Raw genomic sequence first — 19,137 nt, forward strand, 5'->3', positions numbered from 1 at the left:
CAAAAATATCACAGGATTTGAATAGATTTACTGTAGAAACCAGATTTTTAATTTAAACTGAGGAAATGTAAATGAGAAAAAGTTAAATATAGAAGCAACTGAAAGGAAATACCCTTGCTGTTATGCTAAAAATGACAACTAAAAGATTGTAAAAATGATTCCTATATCTTAAATATATTACTATTTTAATATTAAATCTTTATAGACTTTTTTTTTTAAATCAAGCCTTAAAGGACTGTATATTTTATATTTCTGAAAAAATCCATTTGCCTTCTTTCATTTGCCATTTTCTCATGAATAATATCTGTTTCTTTCTTATCTTTTAAATACTGCAAAGCATTCAGCTAATAGCAAGAAAGCAACAGTTCATTACACCCTAGTCCTGTCTTGGTCACATGAGTCTTGATATTTAAAGTATTTTAATCAATATGAAAGAATAACAGATGCTAAGCTCCTCAAATACAATTATATTTACTGTATAAATCTTCTTTGATACAAGCTAAAAAAAAAATACTTACAGAGCTTCTCTTTGCAAACTATGATTTTTTCCTCAATGGCTTCATTTATTTTCGAATCTCTCTTTTCTCTGAAATCTCTTGCAAAACAAAGCTACCCTTCTTGTCCACTTTCTAGCACAACTGTCTGGTCACTCATTTGGCCTTATATGAATTCCACATTGACTGTAAATGTACCAAAAAAAATTAAAAATAATTTGGAAATAGGGAAATCTTTCAGTTATCTACACATTTTCTACACCACCATAAGGCTTTTCCTTACAGTATATTTCACAGTGTGCTGGTCAGTCTACTTTAAGTGAGCCAGATCATGGAAGCTCCTGTGCTTTGATGGACTCAGTCCCATAAACTACAACATTTTGCTGTTAAGAAACATTATTATGGGTTATGTCTTCCAATGATCCTTTGTTTTTACCAAAATATTGCTTTTAGGTATTAATTTGAATTGGAAAAAAATGTATATGTTGTACTGCAAATAAGTGACCATTAATGTCCTTAAAGAAAACCCTATTGCATCATTCATGGAATTTATGAGTGCACATCATACGCTGGCTGAAATACAAATCATTGCAAAGCACCCACTTCTGACTTTACCAGGGAAAGCTGTCCAGAAAGGATAAAGAAAAATGAAAAGTTTGGGAACTGAAATGAAAAGAAACAGAACCAGACAGTACTGTTGGATTAATGAAAAACTGGATAGCTGTTAGTTTAAAATCAATAGTATGTTCAGTCATGTTGTAAGTAGAATTCCATGTGGTTGAATGAGTTATTGATATGAGAGTTTATTTGTTTTGCTTTATGCAAGGTATCACAAGCCAAACTTCAGTGGAGTGATTAATGTGGCTGAAAAAAATCTTGTAGCATCAACTGGGACTTCAGTTTCAGGATGTTGTCTCCATCCACCTATGATGGCAATGAAATAGCGCTAGCAAGAAGCACACTTAAATACTTTGGCTTTTCAGACTAACTACCAATAACTGGCGATGAAAGAGAAATTCTGTAAAAGGAGCCTCTACAGTGGGGACTTTTACTTAACCCTTTCAGGGAAAATATTTTTTAATACTTAAAAAAAATTCCCTGTGACACTAGGGTTTTACAGTCATATAAGACATGAGAAGTACTAGATACTAATGAGTTATGCTGGAGAATGCTTTCTGAGGCATCCAGGTGCCAGTTGGAAATAGTGAAGAGAAGTTTGTCTTAAGTCTGGACTTTCTCAGAACTCATGTGCACAGAAGACAGAGCCTGCTTTTGTGAGAAGCTGACAGTGTCCCTTTGTAAGTACTATGGTTTGTATTTTCGATAGAGAGGAAGGAGAACTAATTTGGAGCCCTTGTTCTGAATCAAACAAAGCAAAGACTGCATTTAAACTCATCTGAGAAGTGATTGTTGTTCTTCTGCTCAGGTGACACAGAGTGATTTGCATACCCATGACTGAAGACCAGTCCACTACACAGTGTACTTGGTCTCTCTATGAGTGACAGATGGTGCTCCCTGTCCCTTGAACAGACATAATTTTATTGTTAGCATTAATTAAAGATCAGGAGCATAATATGGAGAATGATCAGAATGATGTTTTGTAGCATGCTTCCAACAGCCTGTTTCATGTCTTTGGGTATTGTCAATTTTCTAAAGGCACTGAACAGAAGGAGTTACTGATGTAGTTTCCAAGAAGAACTGAAAGAGTTGGTTTAATATCATTCACACTTCCTGTAGAGAGCAGATTCTCAGAGCTGCAGTCTGATTCACTTGGAAGTCATTACTTAGTTTTCTCTAAAGAAGATCCGAATAATTAATTAGGATGTGTTGTGTGGCTGCTTAGAGGACAGGGCTGATGTATGTATCAGGGAGTCAAATTATTATTAATATACATCCAAATATTATTAATATACATCCAAAGAACATTCTGCACCACTTTTCTTGGACTCTACTAAATAATTATCAGTTATTTGCACTCTTTTTTTCTCTCTTCTTTTTCAATATGAGATAGGGGCAAGACTCCAGAATGGCTTTTAAAACTACGTTAGGGCACTCACCTTCAGTGTAGAAGGCAAAGATTCAAGTCCCAAATTTTCACTAGGCAGAGCAGAAATTTGAATTAAAGTGTCATGTTGCCTATTAAGTGTTCAATGCCCTACCCACTCTATTTTCCTGAGGTTGGTTCTCTGTTTGGACTGGGAATTTTAGTTCTGCTTGTAAGGCAGACGAATATGTTTTTCATTAAAAGCAGTATTAAAATCAGTTCCACAATAATGTGAATTAAAAAAATTCGTAAAATGAAATTTTTTTACACATAAATTTTTCCAACTTATTCTTTGAGATACACTTCAGTTATTAGTGAAAAACTGATATTAAAAAATAAAGAAAGAAAGTTAATTTGATTTGGATTCTAATTTTGGTGAAATAATTTTCTTGCCCTTTGCCTTTACTGAGTGTATAAATAGCTAGGTCTGCAGAATCAGGACCTTAAAGGAAAAATTTTACTTCCGTAGCAGCCACATATTTTACAGTCCATAAATAATTCTTTGTCTGTCTAGTGAACCACTATACACAGACTTACTAGAAAAAAAAAATAGTATAAATTAATGCCATCCAGCAATGGAGAAATACATGAGATCCTATCTCCTCTTCTATTATCAGAAAAGCATAACATAGAACAGGAAAATGTGACACCAGTTTCAGAACTTCACGGTTGTTATTTACAGCATATTCTAAACTTTTTTGACAATTTCAGGATACTGTCTAAACAGAGGTTGGAAAGAAATATGATGGAAAGAGGTATTCTGAGCCAACTATGACCCATTTTAAACTTCAGTATATTTTCCATGTGTGCTAGTAGGAAAATAAATTGTTATTTCTACTCAAAACCACATCAAATTCCGCCAAACCATTTCTAGCCTAATTAGTTAATCAATGGATTATTAACTCATTTAAGGGTCGTCATTTCTAGATAATTATAAACAGCTTTATCTGTTTCCTTGTTGTTTACACCATTTAAGGGCAGATCTTTGATGAGAATGCTGTTACAGTCTCCATAAACTTCAATATATTCATGAGGAAGGATAACGAAATCTATTTTTGGAAGTCACTCCAAAATACTTCAGATTTCTGCCTCTCTAATTTCTGCCTATTTTCTAATTTTGAAAATTTCTCTTCACAGCTTGTGACAGAATTTTCTAATCAAATATTTATAATGAGGTAAAAAAAATCTATTATTGTTTAATCATTATTATATTATTTTTACTCTAATATTAAATAACTAGTATAGTGGGTTTTATTCTCTTCCTGACTACAATTTATCAAGTATTTGTTTACAATACACTACATATTACAAAAGAAGTCTTTCTTCTAATTTAAGTAGATTAGATTCTAGTTCTCACCTCTCTTAGTTTTAATTTTGACTTTCTTTTATGTCTTTACAACTGAAAATGTTCATTAGAATTTCAAAGTTGTCATAAGCACTTAACAGCCAAAAGACAAAATCAGATCAGTCACTTACTGTGGTGACTATCAAGTTAATTTCTTTTGTTTCCCATTGTACATTGTTCCTCAAAGTTGTGGGCGCAATTTGCTAGTCAAAAATACATCTAGCAATTATGGTACTTGAGAAGGAGCTTTTAAATAAAAACTTCCTAAAATACCAAGTTTTTATTCTGCTACTTTTCCTATACATGTTCTAGAGGAAGATATGCTTAACAGCAAAATATTTCTCCAATTATTGCACTAAACCCCAGGTGAAACGGAGTGATTGTAGTGGTCCTTGATTTAAAGCCTGTAAATATATTTTATCTATTCTTTACTGTCTAGTAAAGAATATACCTCAAAGACCAGGGAGGAGTTAAGGGCTTTCTGGGTTTGTTTGATTTTGTTTGGTTGGGGTTTTGTTGTTGTTTCCCTAAGAATTTACATTTCCTAGAACTTTCAAATTAGGCAACAAGATTCTTCACAGAAATATATAATTCCCAATAACATAATGTACTTTTTCAATCCTTTCTATTTTCCTGATACTGGCAGCTCTCCTTAGCAGAGTTTTCAACAATACTTGGACAAATGCAAGAATAATTCTACTTGTTCCACTCTGAGTCTCAGGTGGTGCTAAGCACTGCTGAGAATTTCTGTCTCCTTGCTTTAATATTATATATTTATTAGTCACTGACTACCTTCTTCCCACCACTGAAAGCATTTTGCAGAAGTGTAACCTGTGCTATAACCAATATTGACCCATCATACACTGTGGGATATCCCTGTTTGGACATGGAGTCACAAAACAATATTTCACATCCTTCTTAGAGCACATATGATATTCTCCAAAATTTAAACACTTCCTCATCAAACTTCCTCCTATCACTCAGCAATGCTCTTATTAAATACTATCTCATTAATAAAGTAGTTGCAGCCTAAGAACACTTTTGTAAACCAAATTAATAGATCTCAGACACAAAATGGTTGAGGTTGGAAGGCAGTTCTATTGGTCAGCAGCTCCAGCCTCTCTGCTCAAGCAGCGCCCCACTGAGCTGGTTGCCAAGGCTCATATCCAGATGGCATTTTTTATAATCCCAAGGATGGAGGATCCATAACCTCCCTGGGAACCTTGTACTTTGGTCAAGGTGCTTGGTCACCATTTTTTCTTCACAGAAGAAAAAACTCTTTCAGTACATTCAGACTGAACCTCCTATGTTTCAGTTTCTGTCCAGTGTTTCTTGCCTTGTTAATGAGCACCCTGTGAAAAGCCTGGGTCTGCCTTATTTAGACGCTCCCCTGAGACTCTCCCTGAATCTTATCTGCTCCAGACCAAACAGTTCCAACTCTCCAACCTTTCCATGTCTCTTCTGTACTGGTGAACCTAGTGCTGAACAGAGAACTCCAAGAGTGGCCTCAACAGCGCTGAGGAGAAGGTTGGCAAGCCAGAATCCCACCAGCCTACTTTGCATCACAGGCAAAAGTCTGGCTTATGTTCAACTTGATGTCCACTAGGACTCCCAAACCTTTTTTTTGACATGCTATTTTCCAGCTTGGTGGCCAGCAGCATGAAATTATTTCTTCCCAAGATAAAGGGCTCTGCACTTCTTTTTGAGCTCCATGAAGACTGAGGACCTGTCAAGGGGCTCTGGACAGCAGCAGAAGCCCCTGTGAGATCCACCACTCCCCCCAGTTTAATATTATCCTCATCTCCATCTCAAATTCCAGGCATTTCAATGGTTTGTTATTAGAGGAGTGTCATGGTTTGACACTGGCACAATGCCAGTGCCCCCATGAAAATGTGATCCCTCCCTTGAATACTGTGAACTGAAATCTAGAATAGAGCAAAGCAGGCCCAAGCTTAATAACAGAAAAAACTTTATTAAACTACTACTCCAAAAGAAAAGAGAAAACTAAAGAAGATCAAATGAAAACCTTGCAAAATATTCCTCCCCCCACCACCCAACTCCAACAAACCACAGTGAGACACAATCTGGACCCCAATCAGGTTTCCACCCTCCAAACAATCGATACTCAGTCCATCGAGGGAACAGAGTCTCTCCTGTGCCACAGACCCCCCAAGAAACACAGCTCCACATCCTGTGTTTCCATGTCACACATGGCACCGCCCGGAGAAAAGTTTGCCATGGTGACCCTTCTCCTTTCCATGCACAGTGCTCTCACCACCAATGCATGGATAGACAGACTGCTTTTAGGATTTTTCCTTTCAAGGATGCCCTGCCAAGAGGGGAGAAAACAACAGTTCAGTTTTTCATTGTTTGGGACCACAGTCCCCCCCATTTTCCCCTGGGGCCGAGGGCTCAAGAACAGAGATCTTCTTCTCTTCTCTTTCCTTTCCAGGACAGGGGTGCCACCACAAACCCCCTAACCTTTTCTCTGTTCACTCCAATTTTGTCTTTTTCCCAGCTGAAGCAGGTCTCTTGACTCACTGGCATCCTCCCAAAACACAGTCTCTCTTGGAGGAGAAGATTGGTTCAGGTTGTGGCTAACACGGAAAAGTCCAGCCAAAAGCCACTCCTTGTCCCCCTCCCATCCAGAATTCCTCCTTCCAACACCCCAGGGTCCAAGGTGTCCCTCTTCCTCTCTTTCAAACCGAGGAGGGGAAAGGAAAATTCACAAAGCTTTCATTTCTCAAGGAAGGGTTAAAAGTCCGAACTCCCAGGGATGGCTCGATGCCCGGACATCCAGCAACTCCCACGCGACTGGGCACCTTGCAGCAGCTCCCCCCGCTCCTCCTTCCTCGCGGCTTTCTCTCTCCCTCTCGGGAGAGGAACTCTTGGGTGGGGGGAAGAAATGGAGACAACCCAGATTTCTTCCACCCTTCCATCTGCAGGGGCCAGCCCGGTTCCAGTCCTTCCACCACCCTTGGGGCCTACCTTTCAGGCCATGGGGGCTTCCCCTCCCCCACCCAGCTCGTGGCTGGGCAGGGGAGGTTTGCACTGCACGCTGACCGGAACCAAAGAGAGCGAGTTCCCCTGGGAATTCTGCTCTTAACTCCTCTGTGTTCTCAGAGGCGTGTTCACCTTCAATTGGTCAATATCTAAATTGACCTCTTTCTTCCGGAAAAAGTTCTCTTTCCGTGTCAAACCACGACAAGGAGCATGCCTGGTACTTTTATCACCATGCTAATCAATATCAATATATCAAATACACGAAGTTGCTTTAATCTCTGTTTGTCTCTTTGAATCTGATGAGAGTGTATACACCTGGCAGATGATACAGTTCTGGGGTTAGCAAATGTCTGTGTCTGTGTGGATGATAGGTGGCCGCATACTCTGAATGCTGCTCAGATGCTGTTAATTAAGTTTGGTTTTGTTACAGCTCCTCTTTCCTGCAGGATTTGCATTGCAGCTTGTGGCTCTCATAATGTCTTCTTCAAATTTGACATAAGTGTATATTTTAAGGACTCTTACTAAACTTCTGCATTTTACATCATAAACTATAAACATCCCCACAACCCATTTACATAATAGAAGAGGGAGTGAGAAAAAGTGGAAAAGAAAGAGGAGCAATGTCTTATTTTTAGCTAACTGTAGCCTTTGTGGGGGGGAAAAAAAAGCATATTCCAATTTATAGTTGTAATAAGGCAAAAAGTAAACTTTTGTAATTATAGTATTAGTACTTCAAACTATTCATGTGTTTGGGGTCATATTTACAGATCAAGCAGAATTTTCCATTGTAAATAAAACAAATAATTCCCAAGGTAGAAGAAGTGAAAGAAAAAGAATAAATAAAAGAAGCTCTTCCTAATTTATGATGCTTTGCTACTGATGCTAACTTGTTTACATGTCACAGTATAGAACTCTGAAATATTCAACATAAAAAAAAAAAGTAAGAAATCTGGCATTGAGAAATGCTAAAGTATTTCAGTTAGGAATGATTAGTGAACTTTGTACCTCAGTTCTCTGCAGTTCTTTCTTGACATCACTACATTGTGCAGGTTTTTCTGACAAGGGACAATATTTAAACTTTTTTTACCTCTTACCCTTTACTTGGGCTATCATGGACAAAAGCATCCAAGTGACCTGTCATTCACTGGGAACTCTGACATCCACTGTATCAGCTGGCTACAAACACAACTTAAGGCCTGGAACCAGGGAAAAGCATAGGGATCTCGATTACAGGATAGCAGAACAGACTTTGTAGGATGGAGACAATACTAAAATTAGTACTTTCTACACAGGGTTTACAAAGAAATGCATAATCCTATAATTAGTTTGTTGTCAATGATTACTGAAATTTGTTGGATTTTTTAAAAAATTATTATATTTTGTTACGTTAAAACAATCTGAATGACTGAAATTTAAACAACCGTAAAAATAATTGAACAAGCAAATAATTAGGAAACTTTAGTTTCAAGGATGCAAGATAAGTTGCAGCTGATTTTGATTTTTAAACTTCTCCATATCTGAATTAAGAAAGCTGAACAAGAAATATTTTTGTGAGGCTAGAAATTAAAAATTTTTACAATGTATGTCCATATTCTTTTTCCCACATTCATATAACATCTTCACTAAGGCATTTTCAATTGTTACCTAAATTTTTGGTAACTTTGGTAACTTCACTATTTTTGAAATTGGTCCAGTAGCCATAGCTTTCAGGAAATGTCCTTTTCTCTTGTCAACATCTGGATTTTGTAAGGACAGATTTCACATAAAGCCTTTCTACTGAGACTTTATGGTCCTACATTCCCTTCCTTCTGCCCAAAAAGGCAAGCACTCATCCATACTCCAAATACAATCACATGGGGGTGGATCTCTGGGATTACATCTCTGTCACATTTATGTTGGTGGTTCTGTGTCACAAAAGCAATGGGATGTCATTATGCTCAATAGGTCAATTTAGTTTATGTGCAGCTGGGATGTAAATGGATGAATCCAGACTTTTATAATAAGATGGTGATTTTAGAACCTTTTATAACCTGTAGGTGTGAATAGACATTTCTCCTGTGTAGTTCATTTTGTCTGAAGAAGTATTTCTAAAGTTAGAAATAGAAAATTACTATTCAATATTCTGAGGTAGACTGTGTTGGGGAAGATACCTGTTGCCATGGACACTCTGGAAAATTCTGTCATGCAAGATAGCTCCTGAAGAAAAAAAAAACAAAACAAAAACAAAAACCAAAAAAACAATGTAAAATTGATGGAACTTAGTTTGTGGTAAGTACTTCTCACCTTGCAGGTGCCATGTTTTGTTGAAATTTCAAGTACCAAACTTCCATAATATGACTACAAGGACCATCTTTGAGTAATACATACTGTTATGCTGAGGATTATGAAATATTTTCTCTGAGGTGTTACCCGTTATCCATGTCATATAAAGTCTCCACCTACACAATCTTAAGAAATTTGAACATGCACTCCTACAAATATGTGCATAATATGCGTGTACATGTACATATATATATACGCACAAATATGCTTATATCCTAAAGCCTTTATAAATCCATAATGTGTGTCATACTCAAAAGTATAATTGCTTAATTTTAAAACTGGATCAAGAAAATAATTTAAAAAATCAATGTCATAAAACCATTTTATTTTTAATTGAATAATGTCAGCTAAATATTACTCATAGCTATCATTCAAGTTTACAGCTGAACCCTTTTTTATGTGTCTTATCTGATAGTTTATGTTTGCTTTTATTGCACATATCTCTTTGATCTCTAACCAGCTATAATTATGATGTTTTCAACATGTTTTATGTTTCTATAACTGCTGTGCTCCATCAGATTTGGTACTTATACTGTCAACTTCAGGCTTTTTATGTTCTTTCATCTTTGTTGTGGGTGGCCTTTGTTTATGGAATCTAATATTAACATTTAAATGCATATTTCAAAGGAAATGGACCACAAGATGTCAAACATGCATTCACTTTATAATTTATCCATATTAGGCATTTTTTTGCTACAGAAGTGCACAATAAGTACCTAATTTATATGTTCTGGTGTTCTGGTTTTTTTTGCTAATGGCTGTTATTTACCGCTGTACTTAGATGGGCATGCAGTAATCATACAGGGGACTCTTTGCACCTATAAACATGATCATAAATTCAGTTTTCCTTTTGATGCTTTTGTTTTCTTTGTATACTACTTGGTTGTTTGTATCTGGTGTTTGTTTTCTTTACAGTACTCAAGAGGTAGACATCAAGAGGTAGAATTTAGAGCCCATGATGTTCCTTGGGTTGGTCTTGAAAGGATGATTGACTTTTATTTTCTGTCTGTCCATTTGCCCTCTTTTTTCCCTATTTCTCAGTGTGGAACACCTCAATAGTGAAAAAGAACATTTAATATTTTTAACCTGATTTCAATAAAATCTCTGTAAAATATACTGTCCCCTAAAATATAAGCAGTAATCTGGAGATTTGTAGGTGTGGAGTTTAATTAATGCTTGAAAGAAAACTCATCACCATAAGTAAGAAAATACATATTATTTAGTATGCATATTCAGTATGCATATTCAGGATATATGTTATTTTCTAGCTAAAGAAAGCTGTTATTACAAATAGACAAGTTTGATTCCAACCCAAATGGTCAGGAAGAAAGGTATCTCACTCTCCAAATATGAAGGTCAAGGAGTCATTTATGCCAAAATTAGTATATGGGGTCAGTGACAGCCATAATCATGGCTGAGCCTATTGAGGAATTCCATTACATTTAGAGTAACAGCACGGGTGTTGTGAGGAAGAACTTGACAACAGACATATAAAATGGTAAATGTAATTATATGCAGAACTTCAACATGATTGTGAGTAATGTTGAATGAAAACTTCAGTGAGATGTGTTAAGAGAACAAATCTCAGAGGAAAAGAGAACAGTGTAGATACAGGGTTGATTCAGCAGCCCCTCCTGAAAGACCTTACTGATTCCCAGATGAACAAGTTTCACTTTTCCTGGTAATTAAAAGAGGAATCTCTGTAGCATCTTTTTAGTCATACTTTTGTCTCATAGAATCCTGTAATATTGAAGATGAAGTGCAGAGGCAACAAAGAATGCCCTGAATTCTTTATATATGTAAATGCATTAATTCCTGCAAACACACATTCTAATTTAAACACTTTTTTCTACACAACAAGGGAAGTGAAGAAAATTAAATTATAGTCTCTATTTTATAAACATATATATTTTATTTTAAAAATATATTTATTTATATGTTTTATAAGCAAAACTTAGGAAGCCCCTTTTTCACACAAGAGAATATAGAACAGTCATTAATAATGATAATATATAAAAGATACTGACACAGCATAATGGACTAGCACAGTACTGTAGCTTGAGAATGAAGATGGTAACATCTCAAATTTAATTTGCTCTTTTGTATGTAATTTTGGAAATTGATAAAATTCAGATACAGAACAATGTTTTTAAAGTAATTTATTCTGTAATACCATTATATCTGCTGGTATATTTCTTCTCTCTCTTTATTTTTCCACACAAAACTGGTAGATCCCCCTCCAAAAATAATTTAGCAGAACCTGGACATCTCTTTTTTTAGCTATTTTCTGCCCACATGTAGTAAGAATTTTCTTAGTATATTCTTCCATTTTGCTGTTTTATTCAGCATCTAAACATTTTCTTCAATATTTAAATGGTATTTTAGGAACCTCACACAGGTCAGTAAAAAGCGTAATGTTTCAAATTCAGAGCATGCTGTGCTGTGCAAGCAGAGAAATCATATTTTTTTAAGTATGGAAACTGAGGCAGGGAGAGGTCTGTTTAATAACAAAAATTACTCCTAGAGTTACTCATATGCTTAACAGAAATTGTGTATTTCTCCTCCCCATCACTTTCCAGTAAGCATCAGACTTTTTCTTAGAAGCTGCTCAATTCTGAAATGACCTAAAAAACCCCAAAATTATGATTGGACAAATCAGAAAATTATAAAGAAGGGATGCATTGGGTAATCAAACTTCAAACAAATCTATTCATTTTTGGCATTGTTCTATCTGTGTTGTCTCTTCCATGATGCAAAACATTTTATTATTATGTAGAATTAACAATGAGGAATGTCTTAATAGCCAATCAGATTGTATTTAGTGATAATTTCTAAATTTAACCAGGGTATCATTCTGTAGCTCTGAAAGTCTAGTTTAGTTCATTTTACTACTTTTATCATAGCAATTACATCAACCTAAACAACAATTAGGTGACTCAACACACAGTAGGCAAATTAGTAACTTCCGTTAAAGTAGGTTTATGGCCCTCTTGAGCAAGACTTTTGAGTTGCAAACTGTACAGAGACCAAATTCAGAGACTTCATTCTAGTAAAATTTTATTGTACATTCTCTCTGGTATTTCTCTCTATACTACAAATATAAATCAACATAATTCTGTGATATTCTGTGATAATCGAGTTTCTGACATGGCTATTACTTTGAGGCCTGATTCCTTTCAACTGTTCCGTTTTATTAAGATTGCAATGTAGACTGACAGTTTACCCTCAGGATTTTTTTTTTTTCTTTCTTTTCAGGAATTGCTACTAGAGGACGTGTTTTGTTTTGTTTTGTTTTCCAATTTAAAAACAGTAAACTGACTATATCTGAATCTGTATGCATTATATTGCAGAACATAAGGCAATCCCTTATGTACCAGAGCAAAGTGTTTGCATGTGATCTTTCAGAAATTTTCATTCAGCACCACTGTGTTGTTTCGTCCTGGGGTGAATTTCAGTGATATATTTCCCCTCTTGGATTTTAGAGTCCCAATTTTGTCTCTTTCTGGCTGGTCATTTCCTGTTGAATATTCCAGTTTGCTGCTCCTTTAGTTGTACTGACACAACTGTTGGCAATTATTGTTCTAAATGAGCTCACTGAAATTATTTGGGTTAAAAAGAAAAATAAAATCAGATTTTATTTTAAAACTCCAATCATTTAAGGATTTGTAGCATAACAAGGGGCCCTGAACTACACTGGGGAGCAGAGAAGGCCTGAGGTAGAAGGGTAGGAAGAAATTTGTTATGTATTTTTTTCAGCTAAGAAACAATCAAATATCTGCTTGTGGCAAGGGAAGAGGAAGGCTTTAGACCATTTTATCAGGTATTGAACAAGAACATTTCCTTTGCATCCTTATTTTTAGTGAAATGGATAATGCAATTTCCATTTGTTATGCTCAGAAACACAATTCATTGCAATAGTACAAGACTTGACAGAAGAATCACACCACATGCATAGTCAAGTAATTTATCTGTTTCAGAATTAGGACAGTCTTTAAATATAATTTGATGAAGAGCACATTTTGATCAAGTAAAATTCTTTTATTTTTTAGCTTTCAAGAAAGTCATCAGGAGTATCTAGAACAGGAATTACTCAACACTAGGGTGCTTTTTTCTCTCTGTGGTAATCTTAGAGGAAATAGGGGGTCTGGAGCTTTAAAAGTAGTATAGCATCCCCCTACCACTTGTAGGCATCTTAATTCATAGCTGACATTTTTCAAAACTGATGAGTGCATCCCAGCAGTGGAGTTATCAATCTTTCTTTGCCATAGATCCGTTTAATAGCTTATTCAACTGAATTACATGCCACAGCTATTACACAGATAGCAAGTGTTTCAAATTTCTTACTCTGAATCATGGTGTACAATTGCTACATTTCCAAATGAGACAAACTGTGGCCTTCAGTGGCCAGGTTCATCATGGCTATGTTCTTGCAGCCATGTCCATTTTGAGTATGTCTGTTCATCTACTAAAAAAAGACCTTAGGTTAAGCTGGAGCCCTGGATCCCTGATCTTGATCACCCTTGTTCTAATGTTTACTTACTTAGTTCTTTAGGACTACTCCTTTTTGCCCTCTCCAAGCCACATATCCTTTATAAGTGAGCAGTACAAGGAAGTATAAACATAAGCTAATCTCATTAGGATATTCATTTTTTGTTATTTTGATTTTTCTTTTGCTTTAGCTGTTTGTTTTGTTTTGTTTTGCTTGTTTGGTTTTCTTTAAAATGAAACAGCATAGGCAGAGCCTATTAGGCTTCTGTTTTCTGCCAATCCTTGCTTTAAGATGAAGACTGCTGTTCAGTGACTAGGTACGACTTGCTGTAGTGAAAAATTTACTTGATATGCCTAACAGTAGGAAAGGATTCCCCGCCCAGGTTTGTGAGAAAGCTCTATTGCCTTGGGTCTGAATAAAGAACACTAGCTTAAATCCCGTTAGTCTTTCTGGGCTTTTTATGTCCTGCTCTGGTCCTGACTACCTTAGCTGTCTTCCTGACTCCTTCTAAAAACTCATTTTTAAACAATTCATGAAAAGTCTGTGTGCTCATATTGAAAAAAGAAGATTCTTTGGTAACAGAGACTGCTTAGAGAAAGTGTAGAAAACACTCAGCAAAAAAAGTGTCTCCTGCAGACTCTAAAAGTAGCTATCTCCTTTGCATGACATCAGGTTTCCAGGCATCCTTAACATCTTCTCTTCCAGTTGTTGTATTTGATTTTTTTTTAATAAAAATTAGTCATTACAATTACAATGAGCCAGGCATAAATCAATCCTTTCACTATATCTTACCCAAGAACTCATTTCTCAAGTAAAAGAAAAGATATTAATCTCATATATTTTAAGGACCAAATGAAAAACAGCATGGTAGAAAAGCAGCCTTAATATCTCTCTCTAGGAGTGAGAATTTGTGAGTCTTCTGTTCTGAAACTCCTTCTACTTGTTCTCTTCAGAGATCATGTAAAATATATAACTGTTCTTCACTTAGGCATGGTATTTGAAGACAGTACTAGTGTTCCTCCTATTCCACAGGTGCATTTCCAGATCTTTAAAAGAAATGAAACATAATGTAGGGAAGCATGAATTTTCTTCCACTTTAATACTTTTATATCACAATAGTATGTCTAGCCTTGGAACTAATGAATAAGGAAAAAAAAAAAAAGCTTAAGGACACCTGGATTTATTTAAAAGAAATAGAGAATTAAAAATACATGAAGAAATATGGGGGAAAATGTACAACCATCTGGACATCATCCTGGATAACAGGCTCTAGGTGGCCCTGCTTGAACAAAGGTGTTGGACAAGATGATCTCCAGAAGTCCCTTACAATCTCAACTGTTCTATGATTCTATGCCATCAATCAAAAAATAAATTAGTGTGAGAGACAAATAGCACAGTCCAAGGACATGAAGTCAAATTAACTCTCATACTCTGTAAAAATATCTTGAAATGTAAATTAATTAAGAGTGGGTTTAAACTGATTTAGAGGTGTCCTGCCCACTCATCCCTACCTAATGTTAATATAAAATCTATAGAAAATGGTTTATGTAGAGTGGTTGTCAAATCTGAATTTAAAGCCAAACTGTCTATTTGGGTAAAATTATATTGTGAAAAATCTCTTAGCTCAAGGATGAAATTTCTATTCAAAAGAAAAGAGAAATGTATCTCTCAACCACTTTGTCAGTTCAGAACATCTATTAATCTGGTGGTCATGTACATACACCTGAGATAAAAGAAACTCAGATTCCAGTCCCAGCTCTAATTAATGACTAACTCAATCAAATAGAACACCTGCAAAAGCCAAAATTAAGAGAGATCACACAAAGAGTCTTACATCAGTATAATTTCACAGACTTCAAGAAAAGTAATTCTTCATTTTACTCATGTATGATGAAAAGTAGCTTGTTGGTCATCTTAAACAGTGTGTTAGCATGCACTAAGTATTTGCATGATGTAGGCAGGAATAGTATCACAATAGATTGTAGTAATGAGTAAATATATAAATATGTGCTCTGCTTCAGTTAAAAACATAACACTTTGTAAATAAATGTCCTTTAAAATTGCATCATCAAAAATAAAGGCCAATGTTCTTGTAGTCTTTCAACTTGTGCATTTCTATCTCTGGCAGTGAATATTGTGTCACATAGGGCCTGTGCCTGTGGAGAACCATGTACATAATTTTTTTTCATTATTAATCATTTCACTAATGATCAGGGAGTTGGTGAGTTTAGGGACTGTTTCTCTATGTGATTCTCACTCACTTTGCACATGAATTTTTCAGAAAACATTTATTTATTTTAGTACAGAAAAAGAGTAAAATATTCATAAGGCTGGAAAACTTTTTTGACGACTTATGACTATGTGGCAACAGTCTCCTTTGCAATTTACCTGTAATAATTATTACTCTTTTTATTGAAATGTTCTTTAAAAGCAATTTTCTATTCAACACCTTGGGTAATTACAGTGGGAAATGATTGATAACATCAGTTGATATTAAATATTGTACTGCTAATCACTATGCAATCTTGCATGCACTTATTCATTAGTTACTTCTTTAATTTGAATGGCTGACAATTTACACAGAATGCTTCAGTTATATGAATTATCATATTTTTATTCCCAAGAGAAGGCCTGCACTTCATTAGAACAGAATCATTCACATTGCTTTTCTTTCATTTTCAAGAGTGAAGTACTTTGATTTGAAAGTTCTGTAGCTGTAGTCAGGCAAGATATTAAGCTCTTCACTGTCAAATAACACTATGCAATGCTTGTAGAGTACAAAGGCACTTCTAGAATAAACAAAGTCAAATTGTTATACACTGGCCTGACTCTAATAAACAGATGATTGTGATCTCCAAGAGAATTTTGTGCTTCTTTGTCTCATTCTGGGAATAGATGTCATGTCCCCCAAATGTGCCCATACTATTAGTTGGCTACTAGAGTGGCTGTAGATGTTATTTACTTTGTAAACTGCTTCACTTTATCACTCAGGACAGATCATAATGTATTAACACTTAGACTTATATGTGATTCAGACATTTAAATCTGATGAGTCTTCCAAAAAGAACATAAATACTAAATCTAGTCAATCAGTTTTATTAATGGGAGTTAAATTCTTTTGGAAGTAACTCCTAGTAATTTGGTGGAGACAGTATATTCCTTGTAAAATATGGAACCATCTGTTGTATGGAATCTCATTATGTGATAATGCAGTGATATACACTGTATAAAATCTGAGCTTTAAAATCTTGATTTTATTCCAGGGTCAATATAAAGGTATTTGCTCATGAACACAAGTAACCAGAAAACAGAGGAAATATGGGTTTGCGTTGTACACCTTCTTACACAAAAATTGTTCTCTGGGAACATTTTTTTTTATGGTGCCCTGACATTCACCTTGTTAACCTACCCCCACTTCCCCACAGTGCCAACTGCTCTTTTCTCTCTACACTCTCGCTAATTAACAAAATTAAGTCAGACTCAGAATATTTGTTCCCAACCTGGATTTAGCTTGAAGTTTTCTCCCATTTTCTATCACCTTTGTTTCAGAAGGCTTCTGTGTGGGCCTGGTTTTTCTGTTACCCGTTCCTACAAACTTTACATGTCTTAGTAAGAGAAAACCATTAAGAGTTTTTGAGATTAATGACATGGAAGGATATTTTTGAGAAGTATGCTTTGTTCAGCTATGATAAGAACAGTTCATCTTAGGTCAACTTCAGACTCTTCACACTCAAATGGGAACCTGTTTGTTAGTATTTTTATGTCTCAGTTTGATATAGGTGGTTTACACAATCAAAAGTTTAGAGTGATGAGGCAACTACTTCAGAGAAGTCAATATAAGGCATTGATTCAATGCCTTCTGAGAAATTCCAAGATTTTTTTACATATTTATATGACCATACCTATATCTGAGATGTAAAGGTGATATTAACATGATAAATTTAATTTCTTTTATTATTCTGACCCATATGCTATCTATACACAATGAAACTATTATTGAGATTAAGATCTCAGGGTAGTATTAAATATATCCCTCATTAAAAATACTTAATTTATTTTATTCTCTGCATTCAAATTTGGCAAAAGAATTTTACTCTGTCACACAATGTGGCAGAAATCCCCTAACTATTAGCAAGTTCAGTGCTGTAAAATCACATGATCAGAAATAAAAATGGAAATTTCATTTTAGTGAAAGGCTTAGATTTCTATTTTTAAGGTAGAACATAAAACTTCTCACTAGTTCTGTTACTTCATGGTACTTCATTTAAAAATCCATATTCTTATGTGCACAGATAGAACTTTATGGACTTTTTAATTAATTTTTACAGTTTCTCATTAGTGTCTTCTCCTCCTATATATTTGGAATGACTAGCATTAGAGACACTACTAAAATAGCAGCAGAAGGATGTGGTACTAAGTCTGCTTCTCCACACATATTAGCATGAAGTAGCAATAGCTCCCTCAGGATCTCAGCAGAACCACGGCGATGTGCCCAGAGGCACATCCATCCTACATCCTACATCCCTTGCTTATCAGTCTCTGATGAACTTCTTTTATAAGAAAACTTTAGTGCAGTTATATGAATTTTTGTTCTAAAAGTTGCTTGGGTATGGGGTTTTTTTTTGCTTCCTTGATTCACACATTTCTCTAAATGCAAACTTTGGGGTTTGTGAGCCTACACTCTTAGTTCTCAGTCTCCTTCGGTATCTCCTTCAGTCTCTCTTAAAAGGTTTTTCTTTTCTCAGCCCTCATTTCCTGTGTAGTTGTGCACAGGACAGCTTTTTCCAGCTAGAAGTTACCCCTTTAGGATTTCAAAAAATGAAAATCTGTAAAAAAGTTTTTATGCAAACACTGCAGGTAAATTGCCTCATTTTATATTTTACTGTGAGCCTCCTGAAGAAAATTGTGCTTCTTTCAAATAGTTGAACTTCTGACCCTCAAGAGTTTGCATAAATTGTGGAAGTTCAATTAATGCACTTTTCCTGAAACAGGAGAGTGTAGACACTACTTTGAATGTCCTCAAATCTGAAATGCTATTTTTCAGAAATGGCATTTCATTTTGGATTAAATTTTTTTTTCCTTTTTTTTTTTTTTTTTTTTTTTTTTTTTTTTTTATCTTAGAAGCTCTGTGCAAAGAACTCTCCCTGGGAAAGAAATAGAAAGAAAAGTAACAGAAATAAAATAAATTTAAAAGTCCAGACTGAGTGATTACAATTGATTTATCTGAGAAAAACAATGCTTAACTTTTGGGCAAAATGAGAAGTTAAATTTGAAAGATTTCACAGGCCATTTGAGATTAAGAAAGATTTTATGTTACTAAAAGCATTTAATATTTTAAGGTTCTTTTTCAATATAAATATTATTATTTTGTTCATAAATTATTTCCTATTTATTATTCTGCTTTTGATAGCACTAGGAAGAAGAATAAATGAGTTCTTCA

At 35.2% G+C, this 19,137-nt stretch overlaps 1 long non-coding RNA gene across 1 annotated transcript; it reads right to left on the bottom strand.

Moving 5' to 3' along the window:
• Nucleotides 1–5,835: 5,835 nt before the first annotated feature.
• Nucleotides 5,836–17,989, bottom strand: LOC146768688 (uncharacterized). Its single transcript, XR_014954415.1, has 2 exons — nt 6,872–17,989; nt 5,836–6,770 (listed from the first exon to the last, which is right to left on the bottom strand). It is a non-coding gene; the product is annotated as an uncharacterized LOC146768688 (long non-coding RNA).
• Between the last annotated feature and the right edge of the window lie 1,148 nt (nt 17,990–19,137).

Source organism: Lonchura striata, chromosome 1, assembly GCF_050655825.1.
Source record: "Lonchura striata isolate lonStrDom1 chromosome 1, ASM5065582v1, whole genome shotgun sequence".
Lineage (NCBI taxonomy): Eukaryota > Metazoa > Chordata > Aves > Passeriformes > Estrildidae > Lonchura > Lonchura striata.